The sequence below is a fragment of the Oryctolagus cuniculus genome, chromosome 1 (assembly GCF_051225735.1).
Source record: "Oryctolagus cuniculus isolate XC-2025 breed Fujian yellow rabbit chromosome 1, ASM5122573v1, whole genome shotgun sequence".
Lineage (NCBI taxonomy): Eukaryota > Metazoa > Chordata > Mammalia > Lagomorpha > Leporidae > Oryctolagus > Oryctolagus cuniculus.
The window spans coordinates 29,323,491-29,348,620 of NC_142867.1; the positions used below are offsets into that span (position 1 = coordinate 29,323,491).

General features: G+C 41.8%; 1 long non-coding RNA gene across 6 annotated transcripts in view; it reads right to left on the minus strand.

Moving 5' to 3' along the window:
* Positions 1–25,130, minus strand: part of LOC149128329 (uncharacterized) — a 236,657-nt gene that overhangs the window by 198,627 nt on the left and 12,900 nt on the right. For all 6 annotated transcript variants that reach the window (XR_016217646.1, XR_016217638.1, XR_016217645.1 and 3 more), the window contains one exon: positions 24,776–24,875. This is a non-coding gene — a long non-coding RNA (uncharacterized LOC149128329). The remainder of the gene's footprint in view (positions 1–24,775; positions 24,876–25,130) is intronic.

Here is a 25,130-nt window from a genome sequence, read left to right on the forward strand (position 1 = left end):
TGGGAGTGGAGAGAGAGTACAGGGAATGTAGAGATGGGGATGGTAGAACTCAGCTTGACATGCACACATTCATTCACTTGTTCTCTCATTCACCAAATAGCTGTTGAGAATATAACATCTGTGCCAGGTACTCTGCCTACTACAGAGGAAGCAATGGTAAATGAGATAGAAATGTTCCCTCAGGGAGCTTTGTATCTTATTTCCTATTTCCCAGAACCCTTGAGGACATCTAAATAAAAGATAATTTGCATTTATTAATTGAACAAATATTCACTGAGGTTTCTGAAGTAGCTTCTGGAGTTGCACTGTTGACTAAGACTGAGCAGTCACAATTCAATTTAAATATCATGATAAGGCAAGGACAGTGTGTCAGAGGATGGTACAGGAAGGGCTCTATGATGGAATAATTTGTCCACAAACTCCTTCCTTGTTAAACCGAGAGGAGGTGACTATGTCTCCTCTCCTTAAAGCTGGGTAGATTCTGATAATGTAGTGACCAATACAATATAGCAAAAGTGATGCTACTCCCAAGTTTTAAGGAATTATCAGTATCCTTTCTTGGAACATCTGCTCTGGGGGAAGATAACTCCCTTGTACTATACGTGATTTTCCTAGAGATTGCCATGTTGTAATGAAGTTCAAGCTATCTGTGTGGAGAGGGACGGGGAGACAGAGGTCCAGTGAGCTCTGGTTATTCAATCATTCCAGACAAGTGCCAATATCTTTGGGAAACAACTGTCAGATATTTTATGTTGGATGGAGAAAGCTTCTATGAAGAAGTAGCATTTAGTCTGAGACCCAAATGCTGAAAAGTACTTTGACATAGAAGGACCAAGCAGAAGAGTTCCTGGAATGATCAAAGAGCTAGAAGTCAACCAGTGTGGCAAGAACATGGGAAGTGGAGAGAGCTAAAGATTGCATTGGTGAGAAACAGAGACCAGATTGGGCAAAGCCTTGTAGGTTGCAGCAAGGTGTGTAAATTATGTTCTAAGTACAGTGGGAAGTCCTTAAAAGCAACATGATCAAAATTAAAATAATAAAACTATGTGCCATCTCAGCGAGTACCAGCTCTGCAGCTTTGTTCACTGCTCTAATTTGGCACTGAGAATAATACCTGGCACACAGTAGGTGTTCAAAAAACTACTGAGTGACTACATAAAATGCATTGCAGAGAGACAACAGTAAAAATAACAACAGTAAAAAAAAAGAAAAATCCTTTTAATAATTGAAGTGAAAGACACAGGTTTAGACTGAATTAAATAGGTGAATGTAGAAAGAGAAGAAAGTGCTGAGAAATAGAAGATACAAGACTCAGCTGTCCCCTCTGAGATACATCACTATCATGACACTGGGCAAGTCTCAGTCTCTAGGTCTCAATTTCTTCAGCTGTGAAGTCTCCAATTTGCACTTTGTTTCTAATTCATTTGAACAGACTTTACTATTATTTTTACATTCTTCCAAACTTGCATTTATTTGCGTATTTATTTATTTAAAAACAAAACAAGAGACAGACACAGAGAAAGGTAGAGTTCCCATCTGCTAATCTGCTAGTTCATTCCCTAAATGCTATAATGTTTAGGACAGGGCTGTGCTGAAGCCAGGAGCCAGGAACTCACTCCAGGCCTTCTGCACAGGTGGCAGGTACTCGACTTTTTGAGCCATCACTGTTGCCTCGCAGGATGGGCACTAATGTGAAGTTGCAGTCAGGAGCCAGAGCCAGGTATCAAACTCGGGTTCTCTGATAAGAAATTCGGGCATCTTGACCACTACACTAATTGCCCAGCCCTATTGCTGCATTCTTCCCCTGCGATTTGATGGGATGGTCAGAGATATAGTTTCTGCTTTTTAGAGTATCTCCTGGTTTTCTGGGGGTAGTGACTCCTTGAACTGGTTTCTGAGGCTGACACCATGATTTTATGATCCAATCTACTTCTTGAAGCTCCCACCCAAATCATGAGAAAACCAGATACCTCCTGCACCAGAAACCCTTGGCCCTTTGAAGCAGTAGTCCTCAAACTTGAGCTCACATCAGAATCCCCTGGATGGCTTGTTAAAATGCACGCTTCTGAGCCCCACCTGTAGAACTTCTGATGCAGCAGATCTGGAGACAGGACCAAGAACTTGCATTTCAAACAAGCATCTAGGAAAGGCCAGTACTGCGGTCCACTTTGAGCATGCATGCATGCAATTTTCTTTTCTGATTTGAGTTCCTCCTTCACTTCTCAGATGAAATGCTCAGGAAAACTCAAGAATTAACAGGAAAAAAGTCCTTCCAAGTTCTTATTGTGAGATTCCATTGTTTTTGTTTTAAACAACTAGCAGGTTTTCAAAGCATGTAACTAAGGTGCCTGGGTTCAAAAATGTACCAGCTCTGTGACAAGGGCCAAGTACCTCTCCCTAAAGCCAAAGTGAAGATTAAGAGTTAATTCACACGTAGCACTCAGAGCCACAGTAGGCACCAGGTAAGCAAGCACATGACAAATGTGAGCTTTTAAGCATTATTATTCCAAAGTATGACTCATGTAATTGGCCTGTTTTATGATTTTCACATAAAAATGGTAGAAAGTTCAACTTCAGATTTGTGAATCACCTCTGGGAAACCTACAGGACTGCAGAGCAAGCATCCTCCCAGGTCATCTAACTTTAAACTTTTATTTTTCTTAGGACTCAATTACCTCACTTCACTTTAATTTATTATAAATTCTATGATTCTCTGTAGGCCACTTTAAATCCTTTCTTAAACAAGGTGAATCCTATGTATAAGCAAATAGTTCTCCATTCATTTACACAGCTCTTCTACGAATAATCATTGTGTTTCAGGGTCAAGGCTCTATATCCCAACTTCTTCAGACATCTGCTAGTTACTTTTTTTTTTTACATTGTCAAGCACCGTAAGAATACAGCTTCATCTGCCTATAAAACATATATGAAAACCATATATAGGAAGAATGTTGTTTTATACTTATCCTCTCAATCATCTCTCTGTTCTTTTAATTCTTAGAATAATATAGAGTGCATTCTACAAAATTAAGCTGCTCTCCAACTTTTGCTATCTTTATCTTGTACAGAAATGATTGACCTTCCACTGACAGAACATGGTCTTTAAATTGTTTTTGCAACCTTCACTCAATCAAAAGGCAGTTATTGAGCGCTTAATGTATGTTACACATTGTGCAGGGCAACACAGAAGCCACAGTGCTCGAGATACTATCTGTTTTCAAAGAATTTAGAAGCTAGTGAGCAGACCCATGAACAGGGAGGTTATTATCATCCTGAAAGCTGCATGCTATGAATAATGAAAGTTGACAACATTTATTGGATACTTGCAACACACCAGGCACTATTCTGTGCATTTTACCTGAATGATTTCCTTTTATCCTCACAGGGTCCCTGTGAGGCAGGCACTACCACTTCCCTCACTTTGTAGTTGAGGAAACTGAAGCCTAGAGGCCCCATGGTCATGCTGTGAGTAAGAGGGAGAATCAGGCTTCAAACTCAGGCAGTCCAACTTCAGGGCCCACACCCTGGATCTATCCCGCTACTTTTCTATAATGTGTAATGAAGGCGAGTTGAAGAAATATTGTTTTGAGGGATTTTTGGACACACTGGTGCCAAAAGGTACCTTTGGACAGAGAAGAACAATTAGCAAGATGACAAAAGGGCAGGAGTAGCAAAGCCGATTAGGTAGCAGAATCAGATAGTCTTCTATGGCATGGAACCAGGGTTGAGGAAAGGCTGAATAAGCAGCCTGTAGTAATGACCCAGAGAGTGGCCAGAGGGTGACCACTGTAGCAAATTGCACTGCCAGCCCCCAGGAGACCAGCAGGTCCCACACAGGTAGCAGTTTTATATAAGGACCCAAATCAGCATTTTCCAGGGAGTTCACTTACCAAGTAAAAACTGTAAGACCTGAAGCAGCACTTGCATCCAAACTCCACACAGAGAAGAAGACAGCAGATTTTGCAAACATTGTCCAAGATTTCTGTGTTTTAATGTTGGGCATCTGATATATAGGATTTCTTAATCATCTTTCCATGTTGGAATTAGGGTCCTGCTCTAATGAACAAACCACTACAAAACTGGGTAGCATTAAATACCCTCTAGGAAGTAGGTACTTAAATTAGCAGTTAAGACATCCTGTCTCACATCAGAGTCCCTGGCCTCAGTTTCCAGCTCCAGCTCCTGAGTCCAGCTTCCCACAAGTGCAGATGCGGGAGGGAAGTGGTGATAGCTCAAGTAATTGAGTTCCCACCCCCCATGTAAGAGGCCTTCATTGCATTTTCAACTCTTGGTTCTGGCTCCAGCCTGGTCACTGAGGAAAACCTGAGGGGTGAGCCAGTAGGCACACTCTATCTACGCCTCTACTTTCATCTCTCTCGCCTCCCTCCCTCCCCCACTTTCCATCTCCCTCTCAAATAAACTTAAAAAATTTAAAAAATACCCACCATTTTTTTTTTTACAACTCACAATTTGTAAGTTAAGGCATCCCACCAGAGCTTAGAGGGTTAAGGGATAGATTTGACCTGTGGAAATGCCTGGGATAACTTGACTGGGGCTACACCTCTAGGGGTTTGGCTATGAAATCCAGTTGAATTCCTAGGTTTTCTCTATGTTGCATGAGCTAGGGTTGGAATTTACAAGCTGGATTCTTCACTCAGATGTTGGCATCTGGCTGGAATGGCTGGAATAATCAGAATATGCTGGACCTCTCTCTCCCTCCATAGCCTCTGTGTCTAGCTAGCTGGGTATCCACACAGCATGGACGTCTCAGGACAGTTAGAGCTAGTATATGGCTGCTGGCTTCCTCTAGAACAAGAGTTCCAAGAGAGGGCGCTGCTACTTCTTTAAATCCTGAGCTAAGCATCATTTTTACCATATTCTACTGGTCAACATGGTGCTTAGCAGAACTATCCCAGAGTCAAGGGGAGAGAAAAATAGATTCCTCCTGTCATTAGAGAACAGGGTCAAGGATCCTGTGGACAAATTATTCCTCCCACAAGCCTCTTTACTCAGCCCCCACTGGCACACAGTACTTTCCTCACTCTGGCATTTAAACTGAATTGTAACTTCCCCATCTCGGTCCACTGCAACCCCAGGAGCTAGCATAACATCCTTAAGAGTATCTGCTCAACAAATGACTGAAAATCAAGGTTTTCCTCATGTTTTAGAATATCCCCAGGGATCCTAGGAAATAGGAAAAAAGCTACTCAGAAATACTAACTGAATGAAATCACTAAAATTTTACTAAGGAAGGTGCTTTATAAATGTGTATATATTTATAATAAATACATTTGTACATAAAATGTGGTTTTACAGCTATATGGGAAAACAGAGGCTGTGCTATAGCTGAATAATTCATTTTCATCATGATGCTTAACATGTATCCAACATTATCTATACTAAGCCCTTACTGAGAATCTCCTCAGTATAAGACTTGAAAGCCCTCCCCCATATTCATGTTGAAGTCCTCACTTCCAGTTCATCAGGGTGGGTCTGTACTCATATTTGGGCACAGGTAACTAAAAGTAAAGCCCACAGGGGAGCCCCATTCCAATATGATGGGTATCCTTAAAGAAGAGGAACTTAAGACACAGACACACAAAGGGAAGACCATGTGAAGACACAGGGAGAAGATGGTGCCATGGTTTGCATTTGGTTTGCACTCTAAGGGTCCATATACTGGGAGCTTGATCCCCAGACTGGCTATATTGTAAATGGTTGTATAAACCTTTAAGAGGAAGGGCCTACATGGGACACATGTAGGCCACTGAGGAACTACCCTTGGAAAGAAATACTAGTTTCCTGGAGTGATTCTCACTAGACTGACTTGTTATAAAAATCTGAGCCTGACCCTTGAGTTGCTTTCTCTGGCTTCCTGCCTTGGCATGTGATCACGTGCTCCCCCATACACTCTCACCATTGTCATCTGCTCTGAAGTCATGCAGCCAACAGGACCTACACCAAAACTAAGCTGAGGCAGGCACCATGCCCTTGAACTGCCAAAGCTAAGAGCTAAGTAAATCTCTTCTCTTAATGAAGTTTTCCTGTCTCAGGTGTTTCATTACGTGTTGGAAAGCAAATGAATACACATGACCATTGACAAGCCAAGAAGGTCTCAAAAGAAACCAATGCTGTCCATGCCTTGATATCAAACTTGTAACTTTCAGAATTGTAAGAAAATAAGTTTCTATTACTTAAGACATCGGTCTGTGACACATCAATATAGTAGTCCTAGCAGCCTAATACAAGGTCCCAGGAGCTATGGGCAGTCATACCCACAGATGGCCTAACCTTACTGTTTTCTCTGTCAGATGCCTGAGGAATGAAGGGAAGGTTGTGGTTCCTATTTAGAAGCACAAAAGACACCAGTCTGCAGAAGGTTATCCTAGACAACAAATGTACCAACAGAGTCATTCCAATTGATCTTCCAGAGTTGAAGAGACAAGAAACCAAGACAAAGAACCACTCTACAAAATGTCAGAAGACTTCAAGTCCCACATTGATGCATCATGAGCGATCAAGTTATTTTATTTGTCTACTAAAGAAACAGCAAGTCTAGGGTTGGGGGCCTTGAGGACACTGAGCTACATATGGAACAAGCTTTTTCTAATGTAGGTAGAATCTTGCCTATAACACATATGTCTACAAAGGCAACACAAGCAAGTTCCACCTTCAACTGCACGGTGCCAAACAGCTGTCTTGCCTCTGCTCAGACTCAGGGAGTTACACTCTTCCTATACCACCAACCAACCCCAATGCTACAGCAAATAGGCAGTTCCACTCCAAAGTGGAGGCAAAAGGGGAAGCTGATGATGGAAAGGAGGTATTACATTAGTATCCTGTGGCTATTGTGACAAATTACCACCAATTTGGTGGCTGAAAACAACAGAAATTTCTTAGCAGTTCTGAAAACCAGAAATCCACTGAGATCAAGCAGTCCTGAGAGCAGTGCACCCCACCCCCACCCAGAGGCTGTAGAGGGGACATCCGTTCCTTGCCTCTTCCAGTGAACGGTGGCTGTGGGCATTCCTTGTCTGTGGCCACATCACTCTAATCTCTGCCTCTGTGGTCACATGGCTTCTACCTTTCTGCTCTGTGTCTCATCTTCCTCTGGCTTTCTGCTTCAGCAACACTCATGTTGGCATATAGAATCCAACAGTCTTCTGAGATCATTTTCCCATCTCTAGATCCTCAACTTTATCATATCTGCAAAGATTCTTTCCATTTGCAACATATTTTACAGATACAAACATTACAAAATTTTATAACATATCCCATTTATAACCACATGGTAACACGTATAGGTTCTATATATGAGGAGTTGATTTCTCAGGGGGCCACCGTTCAACCTACTACAGGTATCCTCTACCTTTGCTGGGCAAATAGGATTCCACAAGCCCTGGAGCTCTTTATCCATAAAGATTATTTACTTTTTTTATTGATTTACTTGTTTTCATTTGAAAGGCAGAAAGATACGGAAGGGGTGGGGGAGAGGGGTATTTCATCTACTGGTTCACCCTCCAAATGTTTGCAACAGGTAAGGCTGGGCAAGGCCAAAGGCAGGAAACCAGAACTCAATCCAGGTCTCCCATGTGCATAGAAAGAAGCGAAATACTAAATCCATCACCTGCTGCCTCCAATGCTGTGCTTTAGCAAGAAGCTGGAATGAGACACAGAGATGGGATTGGAACCCAATCACTATGATATGGAATGTGGGTACCCTAAACACTCACCAACACTTGCTCTGACAAAGGCTGTTTCTGATGCTGTATTTTTTTCTCTGTTTGCAATTGGTTTTACATTCCCTCACGTCCCATCTACTTCTATTATCTTTTCATTATTTGTCACCAGCAGGCTGGTGCAAGGATGCAGCTTGGCATGTGCATTTTTATAGTGTACCAAATACACTCAGTTTTTCCAGGAGTTGCAAGCTGCTCACTAAGATGTTGGAATTCTCTCACAAGTGCTCTTGAAACACACAGAAACTCATGAGGAGGAATTAATGCCCAGCACTCAGAGACTGGAAGCAGCAGGATGGAGACGGCATTGAATGTAATTTTCAATGCATTAATATGTGTCAGAGTGTGTTCTGTACATTTGTCTAAAGTTGGAAACTTGGTCTAGAAGATTCTTCCCCAAATAGAAACTAGGACAAAGCTGTCCAGAAAGGGAACTAGCAGTAGCTACAAAGACCTCATTATTCACAGAAGGCCACAGTGTGCAGACATAGTGACGGACAGACTTAGATGTGGCTTCCAACTCCTCTTTCTAACACTGGTCCCAACAAACAAGAGTAGCCCCAAGGCAAACTCCAATAGCAGCAGTTGCACCACACTTCTCTATCCACCTTCTTTGCAGTTCTGCTTTGGCACCTGGATATATCGAGGCTATGGGGATTTCCTGCATGCTGAAGCCTACCTCTCTACACCAGAGCTTCATGAAATCAAATTCAGTGATTGTCCCCCTGGTTCTCTGCCTGTCTTTCCAGACTTTCCTCATTTTCTCCCACCAACACTATACAAGTTCAAATTTCTGTGGTCAATCTCCTGGTTCCCATCATACTTTTAACAGCTCTGTTTTCCTTCCTGAATCCAATGGATACATAGAAATGCACTATTCAGCTCGTAAGCCAGTGAACTGAGTAGTATTTCTCAAAGTTTACTCTAAGACCTTCCAACATTAGAAACACCTAAGGAGTCTCAAAATTCCTGGATTTCTGACCTAATGAATCAAAAATATCCAGTTTAGGGGTCTAGGATTTTACATTTTAACAATCATGCCTGGTGACTCTTGTGCACATAAGAGCTGAATTGTTGCTAAGATTTTTTAAAAAAAAACTTTCGGTATCATTGAAAATAGTAGATCAGTGTACATGTACTAGTACTATATGGTAAAAAAAATGGTTGTATTAAAATTCTAGGTAATATTCAAACACAAAATATTTTATAATGCCTCTTTCTTCACACACACACACACACACACACACACACCACTACCACCACCATCAAGGAAAGGTCATTGGAGATGACGAGGAGAAGGTAGCTACAAACAAGCCAGGAAGAGAACTCTCAGAACCTACTACACTGGCACACTGATTTTAGACTTCTAGCTTCCAGAACTGTCAGAACATAGATGTCTGTTGTTTAAACCACCCAGTCTATAATATTTTCATAAGGCAGCCTGAGGAAACTAAGACATACTTGTTCTAAACTATAATAAACTAGGCCAGCAAAACCTACCACAATGTGGTGATTTTGAGCTAATCCAGGCTTGAGGGTAAAAGGTCTTCCCAGAGGAGATAATGTGGAAAGCTGAATCTAACTGATAAAAGAAGAGGCAAGTGCCTTCCAGGAGAGAGTGGTCAAGGGTGAAACCCAATAGGAAAGAGAGGAAGTGGCGCTACTGAATACCACAAGCATTTCAACATGGATGGAGAACACTGTGGCAGGAGTTGAATGACAAGAAGGAGGCTGACTGCGGATACTAATCAGGACAGGTTGAGAGGTCTTTGGGTCCATAATGGAGAGTCTAGAATTTATTTTGACAGCAAAGAGAAACCACCTGGGTACTCACCAATAGGAGGTGTATTTTAGGGCCAGTTCTGTGGCACAGCAGGTTAAAGCCCTGGCCTGAAGTACTGGCATCCCATATGGGCGCTGGTTCTAGTCCCAGCTGCTCCTATTCTGATCCAGTTCTCTGCTATGGCCTGAGAAAGCAGTAAAGAATAGTCCAAGTCCTTGGAACCCTGCACCTGTGGTGGGAGACCCAGAAGAGGCTCCTGGCTCCTGACTTCAGATCAGCTCAGCTCCAGCCGATGCAGCCACTCTGGGGAGTGAACCAGCGAATGGAAGACCTCTCTTTGTCTCTACTTCTCTCTGTAACTCTGTCTTTCAAATAAATAAAATAAATCTATTTTTAAAAAGGTATTTTAGAAAGGTCATGATGAGAGAGCAGCATGCCTAGCTCAGGGGATCCTCCAACAACAACCTTAACTCAATACTTACTGAGGTTACATCATGTGCCAGGAACTGTTCTGGGTAACAAATATATAGAAGTGAGGAAAATAGACCAAAAAAAAAAAAAAAAACTTGCCATAATAGAACCTATATTCTAACATGTAGATACAATAAACTAATAGTCAGATGGTAATGAGGGAATCCAGAAAGAGTGGGAAGGGGGTGGGTGAATACATTGATGACTCAGGATTATAAAACAAGATCTTCCTATTGAAGTGACATGAAAGCAAAAATCTGAAGGAAATGAGGAATGTGAGGACAAAACTCCCAGGCAGAGGCATAGCAAGTACACATGACAGCAAGTCTGTCCCAGAAAGAGCTAGGAAGCAGTGCAGTTGGAATAGTGAGAGAAGGGGAGGGGAAGAAAAGCTGATCCCAGAGAGACTAGTTCATGTGTCTTCCTAAGATGCACTCAAAGCTTTCCATTCATACATCAGCATTTCCAAGGTTCATGAAGTACAAAGATGCTAGGATGAAGTCAGGAAATATATAAGATGAGCTGGGAACATCTTAAAGCACTAGAAAGAAAAGAACTGCTCAAAACAAAGACCCACAGTGATGGGATCATGTCAAAGGGACATAAAAGCCAACTCAAAGAGTTTTCCCTGGCTATTTCTGAAAAAACTTAAAGAAAATTAATTTTATAAAGAAAAAGTGTTGGTGCTGGCGGTGTGGCACAGTGGGTTAACGTCCTGGCCTGAAGCACCGGCATCCCATATGGGCTCCACTTCCAATCCAGCTCTCTATTATGGCCTGGGAAAGCAGTAGAAGATGGCCCAAGTCCTCCGGCCCCTGCACCCATGTGGGAGACCTGGAAGAAGCTCCTGGCTCCTGGCTTTGGATCAGTGCAGCTCTGGCCGTTGCAGCCAATTGGGGAGTGAACCATTGGATGGAAGACCTCCCTCCCTCCCTCCCTCTCTCTCTCTCTCTCTCCCCCTCCCTCTCTCTGCCTCTCCTCTAAATAAATAAATATTAAAAAAAGAAAATAAAAAGTGTAAGACAGTGAGTTCCAAGATGGCAGAATAGGGAAGGAGCTTACTGCTCTAGTCTAATGGAAGACAGTTAAAAAAATGTGGAGAGCATGAAATTGCAGGGAAGAGTCATGGAAAAAATTGCAGGGAAACCCCACACAAATTATAGGGACACTGTGGATCTACATGGAGGGTATAGACATGCACAACTCAGGGCCCAGCAGCTGAGAGCTTCAGCCCCAGCTTTGGAGAGTGAGGTGAGACCAGACTGCAGCAGCCCAAGCCACTGGCAATAAAGCTGGGGAAAGAGCCTGGCATGAACCCCCCACCCCACAGTGGGGGACAGTGTACCTGCCAACCTAGAGGGAAAAAGGGACACATGTTTCTCTCTGACCACCTGACATCAGCATCCTTTAACTAGCTGAGAAGGGGTGGGTGCCATTTTGGACATATGTAGCAGTTGCAACAGCTTGTGTCCATGAACCCAGCAATCAGCTGAGAGGAGACACCAGACTCTAGCTGGGAAAATTGAGGGGGGCTGGGAGCTCATGACTGTGGGAGCCCTGTGTGCTGGGACAGGTTGTGAAAAACACTGGGGCTGCATGGGAGGGCACAGGGTATGCCTGAGTCTCTGAGCAGTCACTGTGGGTAGCTCTACAAGCTCAGGGCTCCCTGATTCCCTGGTAAGAGTTACTGCTGAAGGATCCACACTGAGAAATGCACAGATCCTTTGTGCAGTTCTTGTGGCAGCACAGATGAATATTGCATCCACTGGGGCTAGCGCTCAGGTATTGGTCTCCTTTGAGGAGAGGCAGTAAGCTTGAGACTATGCCAACAGAGTTAAACAAAAAAAAAATAAAACACATCTATTTGCTGCCTTAAGAAACATCTCACCAACAAAGATACACACAGACTGAAAGCAAAAGGATGGAAAAAGGTATTCCATGATAACAGAAACCAAAAAGGAGCTGGTGTAGCCATCCTAATATCAGACAAAATAGACTTTACCACAGAAACTGCTCAAGGAGACAAAGAAGAAAACTACGTAATGATTAAGAGATCTATTCAACAGGAAGATAGGACTATAATAAATGTATAAGTACCTAATTACAGGGCACTAGCTATTTAAAAGAAATGTTAATGGATCTAAATGGAGACATAGATTCCAATACAATAGTAATGGAAGACTTCAATACCCCACTTTCAGCAATGGACAGATCAACCAGACAAAATCAGCAAGGAAACAACAGAGTTAATTGACACTACAGACCAAATGGACCTAATGGATATACACATAACTTTTCATCCCACAGTTACAGAATACACATTCTTCTCAACAGTACATGGCACTTTCAGTAGGATAGACCACATGCTAGGCCATAAAGCAAGTCTCAGCAAACTCAAAAGAATCAAAATCATACCATACATCTTCTCTGACCACAATGGAATGAACCAACTTATCTTTGACAAAGGAGTTAAAAGCAATCCCTGGAGCAAGAACAGTCTCTTCAACAAATGGTGCTGGGAAAATGAGACCTCCACATATAAAAGTATGAAGCAAGACTCCTACCTTACAGCTTATACAAAAATCCACTAAAAATGGATTAAAGACCTAAATATATGAATCGATACCATCAAATTATTAGAGAAATTTGGGGAAACCCTGCAAGACATCGACATATGGAAAGAGTTCTTGGAAAAGTCCCCAGAAGCACAGGCAATCAAAGTCAGAATTTTTAAATAAGATTACATCATATCGAGAAACTTCTGCATTGTAAAAGAAACACTCAGCAAAATGAAGAGGCAGATGACAGAATAGGAAAAATTATTTGCAAACTGTGCAACTGATAAAAGATTAATATCCAGAATACATAAAGAGCTCAAGAAACTCACTAACAATGAAACAAGCAACCCAGTTAGGAAATGGGCAAAGAAATTAAACAGGCATTTTTCAAAAGAGGAAGTCCAAATGGCCAATAGTTACATGAAAAATGCTCAGGATCACTAGCCATCAGGGAAATACAAATCAAAACCACAATAAGGTTTCACCTCAACCCTGTTAGAATGGCTATCATACAGAAATCAACAAACAAATTCTGGCAAGGATGTGGGGAAAAAGGTACCCTAATCCACTGTTGGTGGGAATGTAAACTGGTACAGCCACTGTGGAAGATAGTATGGAGATACTTCAGAAATCTGAATATAGACCTACCATATGACCCAGCCATCCCTCTCCTGGAATTTACCCAATTGAAATGTAAAGAGCATATGAAAGAGTTATCTCTACCCTTGTGTTTATTGAAGCTCAATTCATAATAGCTAAGATTTGGAAACAATACAAATGGTCATCAACTGAAGACTAGATAAAGAAATTATGGGATATATACATTATGGAATACTATAAAATGGTTAAAAAAAAAAAGAAAGAAAAGAAATCCTGTCATTTGCAACAAAATGGATGCAACTGGAAAACATTATTCTTAGTGAAATAAGTCTGTCCCCAAAAGGACAAAGACCATATGTTCTCTCTAGTCTGTGGCAACTAATAGAGCACCTAAAAGGTAATCTATACTAGTGAAATTGACACTTTGAGATGCAATGACTTCAAACAGCCCTTATTCTGACTGTTGAGGAATAGGTTTTTTCATGCTATTTGTTAAACTCTTTACTAAGTATAGAGTTTATATGATGTGTATAAAATTAATTGAAAATAGATCTTAGTAAAAAGTAAGAATGGGAATAGGAGAGAGAGAAGGAAATGGTTAGAAGTGCAGGGGGGCTGGTAGGGTGGGAAGAATCACTATGTTCCTAAATTTGTATTTATGAAATCCATGAAGTTTGTACACCTTAAATAAAAGGTTTCTGGGGAAAAAAAGAAAGAAATGTTTAGAGCATAAGCTAGTCTCAATATCTAACCCAAACTTCATCACATGGGCCCGAAGAATCTCGGTTTAAACTCAAAGTTTCTCCTGAAAGGTCTGCCAGATGCTAACCACACTATTTGACCAATTTCTTGCAAGAAAGAGGTTTTGTTTTCACTCCTACTTTTCTATCCAGACAAGTTTAAACCAAACCCAAGGAGTCCAAAAGAATCTGGTACTAAACCATCCCCTTCACCTTGCAATCTTCCCATGCTCTGCTGCTGACCAAAATGCCCCCTTCCCACACACCCAACCCCTCCATCCCCAACCTACCCCAACTCACTCCAACCACACACACAGGATTCTGAGAACACAGCTACTTAGAAGGGAGAGTGAATTATCTGCTCCAGTAGTTTCCACAGATCTTTCCATGAACAGTGCCAAAAGTTGAATTTTCTCCAAGATCTTAAGGAATTTTTTTAAAAGATGAGCAAATTGTAGGGGGTTTTCATAAAACTAAATTTAATCCATTTAAATTAAGTTTAGAGATCTGTTTCAATTGGGTGCTGTCAATTTCTTACTGAGTAATTTAAAGCCATTGTCTCTCTTCTGAAAACCTACCTTCCTATACTTCTGTAAGCCACATTCTGCTCTGATAAATGTTTCTAGAAGATCCTACCATTAAGGGTGCTAAGAGAAGACTGCAAAGACAGAGAAATGATAAGAGACATGCTCCTTCCTGGGCTTGTTTTAGAGTTTGTGATTTCTGTGGTGTTCTGTTTTGTGAAGTCTGCCTGAGTACTAATTTACATTGCAACAGCATTTGGTTCTAAAAATAGTGGGTCCCCAGGTTTTTCCATCAGAAGTAGTCTCAAGTTTTCAGGGATATGTGCACCATTGGTCAGTTTGCCCTCCTTAGAGATAGGAGTTCTGACTCTTCTCTTGATCACTTGTAATTCAGTGAGAGTGGCCCAAGTCAACAAATGGCCTTCTACATGGTCATTTGAGAATGCAGGCTCCAGTCACTCCAGCCATCACAATGCCCTGGGTTCCTGTGCAGAACTGGAGAGAAGGAGATCATTGGGTGCTTTATATGGGGCCAGGACAGCAAGTTCTCATTTATGCCACATTCTAATGGTTCACAAAGGAGGTTGGGAACTGCAGCCTGACTGTGGCTTTGGTTGAATATACAGCAATCACTGCCACACAGTGTCCTTCTTACATTTAGGTGTTGAAGATTTCCATTTATTAATTATGGTAATAGTAAATAGGTTGTTGTACTGGCAAAATTAAAGATTACTTGCTCCTTAGACCCCAGTGCTCCTTAGGTCCATGAAATCCAAAAGACAAATGTCAACACAGCTGGCCTCGGATGTCCTCTTTATGCCCACGTATGCTGTCACATTTGGGTTCTCCCATGGTGGCTGGGGGTAAAATGGCGTGGAGTCACGACACAGACACCAGGAGTCAGGTGAAAGCGGGCTAGAGGCAATCAGCTGGAAGACTCATTTATTTCAGGAAGTACATGTGTTTATATAGCCAAGGCAGCCAATCCAGTCAAGGGGAGGTCCATGCCATAACCAATCACTGCCTGTTGCTAGGCAGACTTCCCTGCCAGGTGGGTTCCGTGCCATTTCCTGTGCAGCTGAACACACATCCTGCTTGCTCACTGGCACCATCTTGATGCATCCTGCTCATTCCACCACACATATAAAGTGGTGTCTTGGATCTGTTTGTGCTTTTTTAAAAGATTTATTTATTTATTTTAAAGGCAGAGTTACAGAAAGAGGGAAAGATAGAGAAAGAAATCTATCATTCCCCAGATAGCCTCAACACCCAGGGCTGGGCCAGACCAAGGCCAGGAGCCAGGAGCTTATTCTGCATCTCCCACATGGGTACAGGGGCCCAAGCACTTGGGTTCTCCTCTGCTGCTTTCTCAGGCCACCAACAGGGATCAGAAGTGGTGCAGCAGAGACACAAACTGGGGCCCATATGAGATGCTGGTGTTGCAGGCAGTGGTTTAACCTACTATGCTGGTGTTGTTTAACCCACAACACCAGCCCTCCTTAACCTGTTTATGTTCATTTCCCAGTTGCACTCTTTCTTCCTGAAATCAGTGATGCATAAAGCTTCTGTCCCACCACCATATGGAAAGCCTATAAACATAAGTCACCCTTGAGTTCTAACTAATATTAGGGTTATAATTATTCTCTAGTAATACTAGCATATCCAAGGTTTTGAACTAGTATTAAATCTAGGACAGGATTGACAAAGCTTGAAGTTCCTAGGAGAAATTTTGTGTTCAACAGAGAATAGAATTTAGAACAGTTTCTAAGCTTGTTTTAACATTTTGAGCTTTTGTTAAACTTGCTTTCCAAATAATTGGTTAAGTTCACATATTTGCATTGGGCTCTTTCATGAATCTTTGAAAATTAGCAGCTGTTTTGTAAAAATTTCTACTTATAGGGGCAAGCACTGTGGCACAGTGATTAAAGCCCTAGCCTACAGTGCCAGCATCCTGTATGGGCACCGGTTCGGGTCCTGGTTGTGCCACTTCTGATCCAGCTCCCTGCTAGTATACCTGGGAAAGCAGCAGAGGATGGCCTGAGTCCCTGCGCCCCTGCACCCATGGGGGAGACCTGGAAAAAGTTCCTGGCTCCTTGTTTCAGATCAGCTCGGCTCCAGCCATTGTGGCCATCTGGGGAGTGAACAAGCAGATGGAAGACCTCTCCCACTCCCCTCTCCCTCTCCCTCTCCCTCTCCCTCTCCTTCTCTGTAATTGTCTTTCAAATAAATAAGATAATTTTTTTAAAAAATCTCTATTTATATATAGATTACTGTGTAATCCATACTGTGAATGGGTCCCTGCAACACAGATTATCTGGATTTTAGAAGCCAAGGCTAACCCTTGGCTTGAGACCCTCTGAGGACAGTATCGTCTTGCCTCCAAAACAAGTTCAGCATTGCATGCTGTCTCTACAAAAATGATAATAACAATAATTGAACCAGAAGTTTTCAGGATGAATAGGCAGAACCTTTGCAATTAAAATAGAAGGATTGTTGAAAACCCAAGACTCCCAAGGACTGTGGGAGGTGAAGAGGCCTTTAATAGTCTCTCTCTCTCTCTCCCTCTCTATTCCTCTCTCTCTCTCCTTCCCTCTCTCTTTATATTCATAACAAAACATTAAAAGGAGAAGCATCTTACCAGTAGAGATTTTTTTTAAGACAATGTTTTTCTTTTTTGGTAACCCTTGCAAATCCAGGATGAGATTGATTGTGACTGACTATGGCTAAAATATCTCAAGTGCCAACTGCATCATGAACATCAAAACAAATGCATTTAAAAAAAACTGACTCCTCTTGCATTTTTACTCTTTTTTTAGACACTAATATCCACCAAATGCCTGGAGCAAGAAACTTTAGAATCATTCTTGGCAGCCTCCTATGTCTTATTTCTGTTATCTGTCATCGTATGTATGCTATTGCATTGTATGTTTTTATTTTACTTTCCTCCCTTTCCAGCTACTTCAACACAGGAGCCATCCTTCAACTATTTGTGAATCCCTAGCACTTGCACAGAGCTGGCACAGAGGAAGCACTCAGTAAAGGGATCTAGACCCTTCCATTTCCCCAGCTCTTGATATTTAGTCACCAAGTCCTGTCCACTCTTTTCTAAAATGTCACTTAAGTCCATCCTCTTCTTAACAATCAGACCCTTGTCTGTCACTCAGACCATCTGGAATCCTCTGTTAACTATTCTGACTTCAAGCTCACCCTGCCTCCATATCCAGCCCCCATATTGGTGCCAAATTGCCTTTCTAAACAGGTGTCCCTTATCTAATACCTTCATTAACATCCTTAGTGCCTGGAATTGGGTCCAAATTCTCAACAGAACCCATCTGCTCAAGGTCATCCCCAGAAACTTGTTCCTGTGTGTCCTAAACCCTAACTAACTAAGCATTTAATCAGGAAATATATCCACCCTTGGATATCTGTGGGGAATTGTTTCCAGGACACTCTTGCAGATACTAAAACCTTTGGATGTTCAAGCTGCTTACATAAAATGGCATAGAAGCATATAACTGTACACATCCTCTTGTTCATTTCAAATCATCTCCAGATGACTTATAATACCTAATACAATAGCAATCCTATGTAAATAGCTGCTATTCTGTATTGTTTAGCAAATAATGACAAAAATCTGTTCAGTACAAATGAATTTTTTTCTTTGTAAAACATTTTCAACCCATGGTTGAGTGAATCTGTAAATCTGGAACTTACAGTAGGATCACTGTGCTCCTTTAGCCCCCAGTGATTTGTTCTTTCTCCTTCTTCCATTTCCCTGCAGAAAAGTTTTAGCCATCCACCAAAACCTAGATTGTCATTTCTTCTATGAACTCAAATTTTCCAGACCATTTATAAAGCATTTCCCATAGATTCTCCACTCCACTCAACCCTGTGCCGTTTAACCATAGGAAACATATAAATTACTTTTGCATTCCTGGTACCCAGTTCCATTTCTGACACCACCAGAAGCCACAATCTTTGTTGAAAATAATTGCCAACCAGTACCTAGGATTATTTTGTATTCTGAAATACTAATTAGTATCTTCACTTCTATAAAGACTAGATTCTTGCTCTCCAGGGCTAATCCCCAAATGTGTTATTTTAGTTTAGTTTGGAAACCCTCCAGCACCTCTGCTCAGATTTGCAGACATGAAAGCATCCCTTACTAAGGAGCTAAAGAAAGCAAATTTACTTCTTTGGGGAAAAAAACCCTGCTGGTGTTATACATCTGAGATAGGTAAAGTTAACACGTGGCAATATCTCTTGTTGATAATCATGATTATAATCTCACCTTGACTAAGCAGTTTCTCAACCACTTGGATATACACGATCTCACTTGGCAAAGTCTTGGCTTTGCCAGATACAGTCAGACAGTGGCAAAGAGTCAGTATGAGTGACTTTGAGCATCAGAAAGACCAGGGTCTGTATCCCAGCTCCTCCATATACCAACTCTCCAGCCTTGGGAACATTACTTGACCTCATTTCTTAAATCCACATTTCCATACCAGTAAAAACAGGAATGACAACAATAAAAATGATTATTGAGTACTTCTTGTCTACAAATAAAATTTTAAGTCATGTGTATGAAAGTCATTTAATCCTAATGAAAAAAGAAACAAATACCATGAGCTACCTTTAATTAGAAATCAGAGGCACAACTAGCAAGTGACAGTGTCAGGGTGGGGACCTAGGCTGTTAACCACTATGTTGACCACCTCAGAGGTTGGTTGTCATAGGTATTCAGTAAGATCAAGCCCATTTAGCCCTCAGCACTAAGGTCTGAACACAGTAAATTCTTCGTAAACACTGGCTCCTGTTATTCTTTTTATTATTTAGAACAAAATCAATCATTCAGCTGAACTATAAAATATCCTAATTATCCACCTACACAAGGCACCAAAATAGCACTGCCCACTTTTCTACAGCCTCACAAGGAAGACAAAGAGAAGAATGAGTGGTAACAAAATGTGCGTGTAGCTAATGAAGGCACCTTGCAAGTCAAAGGTGCATCAGCAAGTGGGCAGCAGCACTGTGACAGAAAGCAGAGAGTTTTGGAAAGCAATCCGCACCTCTTGCACCTACTCCCGGCCTGAGGACTGCTCATTTCCCTCTGTAACAATTGTCCAGATCCCATGGAAAAGTGAGCAGTGCCCTAGACTGGGTTTTCCTGTGTATAATTCACATTACAACCCTGTTTATATCCACGTGGGAGCCAGCACAATACAGGAGCAAACTCCCCAAACCCACCAAGCCTCCTTCACTCTGAACTCGTGGAAGCTTGAGAGGCGACTCTCACTTCAAATCTATCTGCCTTCCTTGTTTTACCATTTGACCTCTTTCCTTCCCTCCAGTCTATATGCGTTCACTTTCTCCCTTGCAGTTTTACTGAAAGCAAATTACAGCAGCTAGCACTTAGAATAGGAAGAGATTGAGTTTTGAGTTGAAAGAGGGCATGCTACTATAGACACATTGCATATGTCAAGCAAACTCCCAGAAGGGACAAGCTGTAGAGCAGTGAGATCCAATAGAACTTCCAGTGAGGACGTTATCTACCTCCACAGCCCTATGTGGAGATAGGGCATGTACATCACCTCTAGAGGAATATCTACTAACACAGACAAACTAGATTTTCAATTTCACTTAGGTTTCACCAGACCCATATACTTACTGGCTACCATTTTAAAGTGTAACTCTATAGATTATCATCTACTTCTACTAACTGGTGCAGAATGGTTACTCAGGGTTCAATATCTGACCTCCTGAGACAAACAAAGAAACTAACGTCACAAGAGGCTAGCTTTTGAAAAAACCGGAAGGCTGACCTTCAAATTGGCCTGAATCCCTTAATTACTATTCTGTTCAAGCCCGTGAAAACATACATCTATCAGTTGTAAGTAAAGATGGGCTGCTGACATTTAAACAGCAGGATAAGTTGGAATCGGCTGCTGCAATTGCAGCAAATACTGAAAGAAATTAAAAATCAAGTATCACTCAAAGAAAAGCAGAATGATTCGTCTCTATGTCCCCAGTCATGCTTAGAGCTAAGAAACTAGAGTGATTTGTTTTCCTATGAAGATAGATTTGCTGAGGTAGAAAGGAAGGTGACAAGCTTTGTAAGACTTGTACAAAGCAAATGCCAAACCCTTGTGAGGATGCACGTGTAGGCAGAGCAATGTGGGGCTTGAATCTTGAAAGCAATAGGAAGCTGTTGAATTGTTTGAAGCAGGGAGGAGACATGACAAGATTTTTTAGGATTTTAGAAAGATTTTTGAGGTTGCTAAGTGCAGAAAAGTTTGGAGGAGGGCAAGGGCATACAAGAAAGCTTTGGTGTGGTTTTTGCTATTCTTCTAGCAAAAAGCAATGGAAATGAAGACTATGAGAGCAGTAGAGGCCGAGAGGAATTGGCAGATGTAAAGGATGTATAGGGGCAAAAATCACCAGCATTTGAAATGGCAGGAGGAGGGAATGAGCAAGGGGTTTGGAGTTCTCATAGCTGAATGAAGAGAAATACTATTTCCTAGACACAGACACACAAATGAATCAGATATGGTTAGGAGTAGAGGGATGTTTCATTTGGGACACTTAGTTTGAAAAATCTGATGACAACAACAGGGACAAAACCAAATGCACAATTGGACAAGAGGCTCTTGATTTCAAAGGAGAGGTTTAGTCTATGCTGCTGATTCTATTTTTAAAAAGGGTAAAACTGACAGTTTGATAAAATGTCTCACTTTCCAACACGATAAAGGTGATGCCCAGAAGTGCTACCAGTAGAGCTGGGAGGACTCCTGCAGAATTCAGCTTTCATAAGCCACATCTTTATCCTCGCAGTCCTTCCAGCTGTCCAAGCCAAGGAGAGGCTGCAGTCACCACTTCTTTAGGGCACACTGTGCTACAGAATCTTGTTCTCACATTTCCTGTTAAAATGCGCTTGCTTTTGCAATACTGGCCAACCCTTTTTTTCTGCCTTTTAGGCTGTGATGGTTTTAAAATGTCAGCATGGACTGACTTTGTGGTCACCTGCTGACCACTTTCTGAATCTATAGCCGTAAGATCCCTGAGCCCAGAGAAGGTATAATTAGCCTGAAATCATATACCCAATGTCCACAGGGCCAGGCTTGAACTGGCCCCACCACCCAGCTCCATCTTATTGCCATCATTCAGGAATACCCAGTATCACTGACACAAGAGAAGCTAAAAATGCTATTTTCAAACATGTGGATTTTCTTTTTTAAAAATGCAATCTGTCTAATTTTAAATATTTAGCTTGTATTTTGTTTTTCAGAAGATCACCCAGGCTAGACAAAACTTCTCCAAGTCTCCACTTATACCAGGAGCCATCAGTTTCTGACTTGTGGTCTTACAGGTGGCCCCAGTACAACATCCAGGTATTCATTCACTAACAACACTTAATTACATTTTTATATGAACTGTTCTTTTTTTAAAAAATTCTTTATTTGAAAGGCAGAGTTACAGAGAAAGAGAAGGAGAGACCAAGAGAAAGAATCTCTTCTGCTGCTTCACTCCCCAAATGGTTGCAACAGCTGGGGCTGGGCTAATCCAAAACCAGGAATCAGGAGTTTCTTCCAGGTCCCCCACATGGGTGGCAGGGGCCCAAGGGCTTGGGTCAAATTATGCCACTTTTTGCAGGCCATAGCAGAGAGCTGGATCAGAAGTGGAGCAGCAGGAACTTGAACTGGTGCCCATATGGGATACCAATGCTGCAAGTGGTGGCTTAACCCACTGTGCCACAGCGCTGGCCCCACACTGAATTCTTACCAGTCATGAATTATCCTTAACTACTTCCTACTAAAGCTAAGTGCACCCTTAGAATCCATCTCAATACAATCCTCTAGGCAGATAATGTTCCAAATATTCAGCACTGCATATAAGTTGAGAAGCTATTTTTGCCATGTCTGTTCTGGTGGTAACCAATGCCACTCCTTCATAGGAACATGAGAACATCACAAAATGTCCTAAATAAATATCCTTCCTTCCTCTTTTCAAGAAAAAAAAAAAAAAGCCTAAAGGCATTAGCATGAATGTCAGAACCCTTTGGCAGCTGCTTATGTGGGCACATACTGTGTTCTCTCAGTCTACAAACTATTCCTGTTTCCTTTGCACCTTGTCTCTGCCCAGTGACCTTTTAAATGCCACCTCAGTTCAGTTAAATCAACATCTTTAGCTTTTCCTGCTCACTCGTGGCCTTCACCTCTCCTCCCAACTTTTTAAAAAACCTTGATAGCATTTCCCTAAATACCTAAACCTGATTAAAAGTCAGACCTAGACACTTTTCATAATTCTTAAATTTAATGATAATTGATAAAAATGCCTTTTCCCACACTGACCTCAGAACTCAAGGGCAGCTGGAAGAATCTGCAAAACCCTGCATTTCCTGCAAAGTGACTCACTTTGTTTTCCCTTGAAAAAAGAGTTCTCATTCATTCCAATTAGTAAAAAAAAAATCATTTTCCTGTGTAAAATTAAAGTTAGCAGGTACCTTTCCTTGGGAAGACATGAAGCTAAGCACTTCTAATTTACGCAAAACAACATTAAGAAGATGTATCCTCCATAGTTGTATCTCTTCTAGGTCCTAGACTGCTAGCTACTGGCTAACTTTTTAGCTGAAGTCAAGGATCCTTTGCTGTTGTCTTCATGATCACCAGTAAGAACCAGCAGTTACTCTATTACCAAGTTTTCTTTGGTGAAAGCAGAGGGAGGAGGGAGTATAGTCCCATTTCTTAGATGGCAGTTATATTAGTTTATGAGAGCTGTCATAACATATTGCCACAGAGTAGCTGTCTTAACCAAGAGAAAAACAATTCTCCTCAATTCTTGAGGTTAGAAGTTTGAGGTCAAGGTTGGGCTGGATTGCTTTCTTCTGAGGCCTCTCTCCTTGACTTGATAGTCACCTCTCCCTGTGTCTTCACCAGGTCTTTGCTCTGTACATGTCCGGTCCATATTCCCTCTTAGAGGGACACCCATCTTAGTGGACTCAGCCGCAGCCAAATGACCTCATTCTAACTTGGTTACCACTTCAGAGCCCCTAGCTCCAACTACAGCCACATTTTGAGGTACTGGAGGTTAGAACTTAATGTATGAATCTGGGACAGATCACAATTTGTCCAATAATAGTAATCTTAAGGATAACCTATATTGGGATAGAGTATAAGATTTAGCAAGGGACCAGTGCTGTGGCTTAGCAGAAAAAGGCACCACTTATGACACCAGCATCCCATGAGGGTGCTGGTTCAAGTCCTGGCTGCTCCACTTCTGATATCCAGTTCCCTGCTAATATGCTTGGGAAAGCAGCACAAGATGGCCCAAGTGCTTGTACCCTTACACACACATGGGAGACACAGAAGAAGCTCCAACCCCTGGCTTTAGCCTGGCTCAGCCCTGGCTATTACAGCCATTTGGGGAGTGAACCAATGGGTGGAAGATCTTTCTTTCTGTCTCTGCCTCCCTCTCTTTCTCTATCTGTAACTCTGCTTTTCAAAAAAAATGAATCTTTAAAAAAAGATTTAGCAAGAAATGACAGAAATGAATTCATTTCAGTGAAAACCAAAAATGAATAGCAATGAACAAAAGAAAAAGCTCAAAGACAGGATATGAAAAAACTCTTGAAGACATTTCTTCTGCCTTCTCTGCAAACAGGCTCATTCTCCTTTCACAGATAATCTTCCTCTTCTCCCTCCTCCAGAGGATAGAAAATTATCCCCTGCCTTCCAAGCCTACACAGCACATATAAATTCCCTACCATTTATCTGGATAGACTGCAGGGGAAACCCTGAGACTCAATTTCCAGGGGACATAATCTGATTGTCCCACCCCACTTCAGGTGTTCACCTGGTCCAATCAGTTACAAGCATGGAATTTATGTGGTCACTTATTTTAAATATGGCTGTCTGGGGCACACCTCTATGAACTGGGGTGATTTGTATGGAAAAGAAGAGATGAACATATGCAACTACTGGCATTCGAGTAGGCTACATTCTCTAAAACTTGTCACTATTTAAATGAAGACATTTTTCCTGCATGTTCCACTCTTTCGTGTCAGATCTCAGCACCATTTCTCCTGCTAACTAGTTTAGCTGGAAATTTCTCCTTTTGAAGGATAGACAATAGGTAACCATAGCAACTGGTTGTACAGGTAATTGCTATGAAACATTGCCCAGGGGTTAGAAAGCCATGGAGACACTCATCCCTACATTCAGCTAAGGCATCAGTTCACAACCAAGGTGAGTCTCTTGTCTCCAGAACAATCAATGTACCTCTTACAGAAACGCGTGTGCACCACAGTTCTGAGAACTCATACACTGAAGTGGGCCCAGGAGATGCGATTTTAAACCAGACTCACCTTTTCATCTGTGAGGTCTGTGACTCGGTTAGGTCTCAGTTGCTTCTAATCTTCTCTTTTGTCTTCTTGGCTACAGCTGTCCACCATTTCTGGAAGTGGGCTGATGAGGAAAGACACAGGTTCGCCACCATCATCTTCAGATGCAATAAGACACCAACCTCTCGAATGCAATTAGTCCATTCCCCAGGGGTCCAGCCAGCACTTTAGGCATCCCAGAATCCTTCAGCTCCTGATGATCTCCCTCTTCACTCATTCACTCTTCCCTGGAAACTCCAAACATGGGACAATATTCCTCTCTCTCCTCCTCCTCCTCAGTTTTAAAGAAACATAGCCTTGGAATGGCTTACTTTAGAAT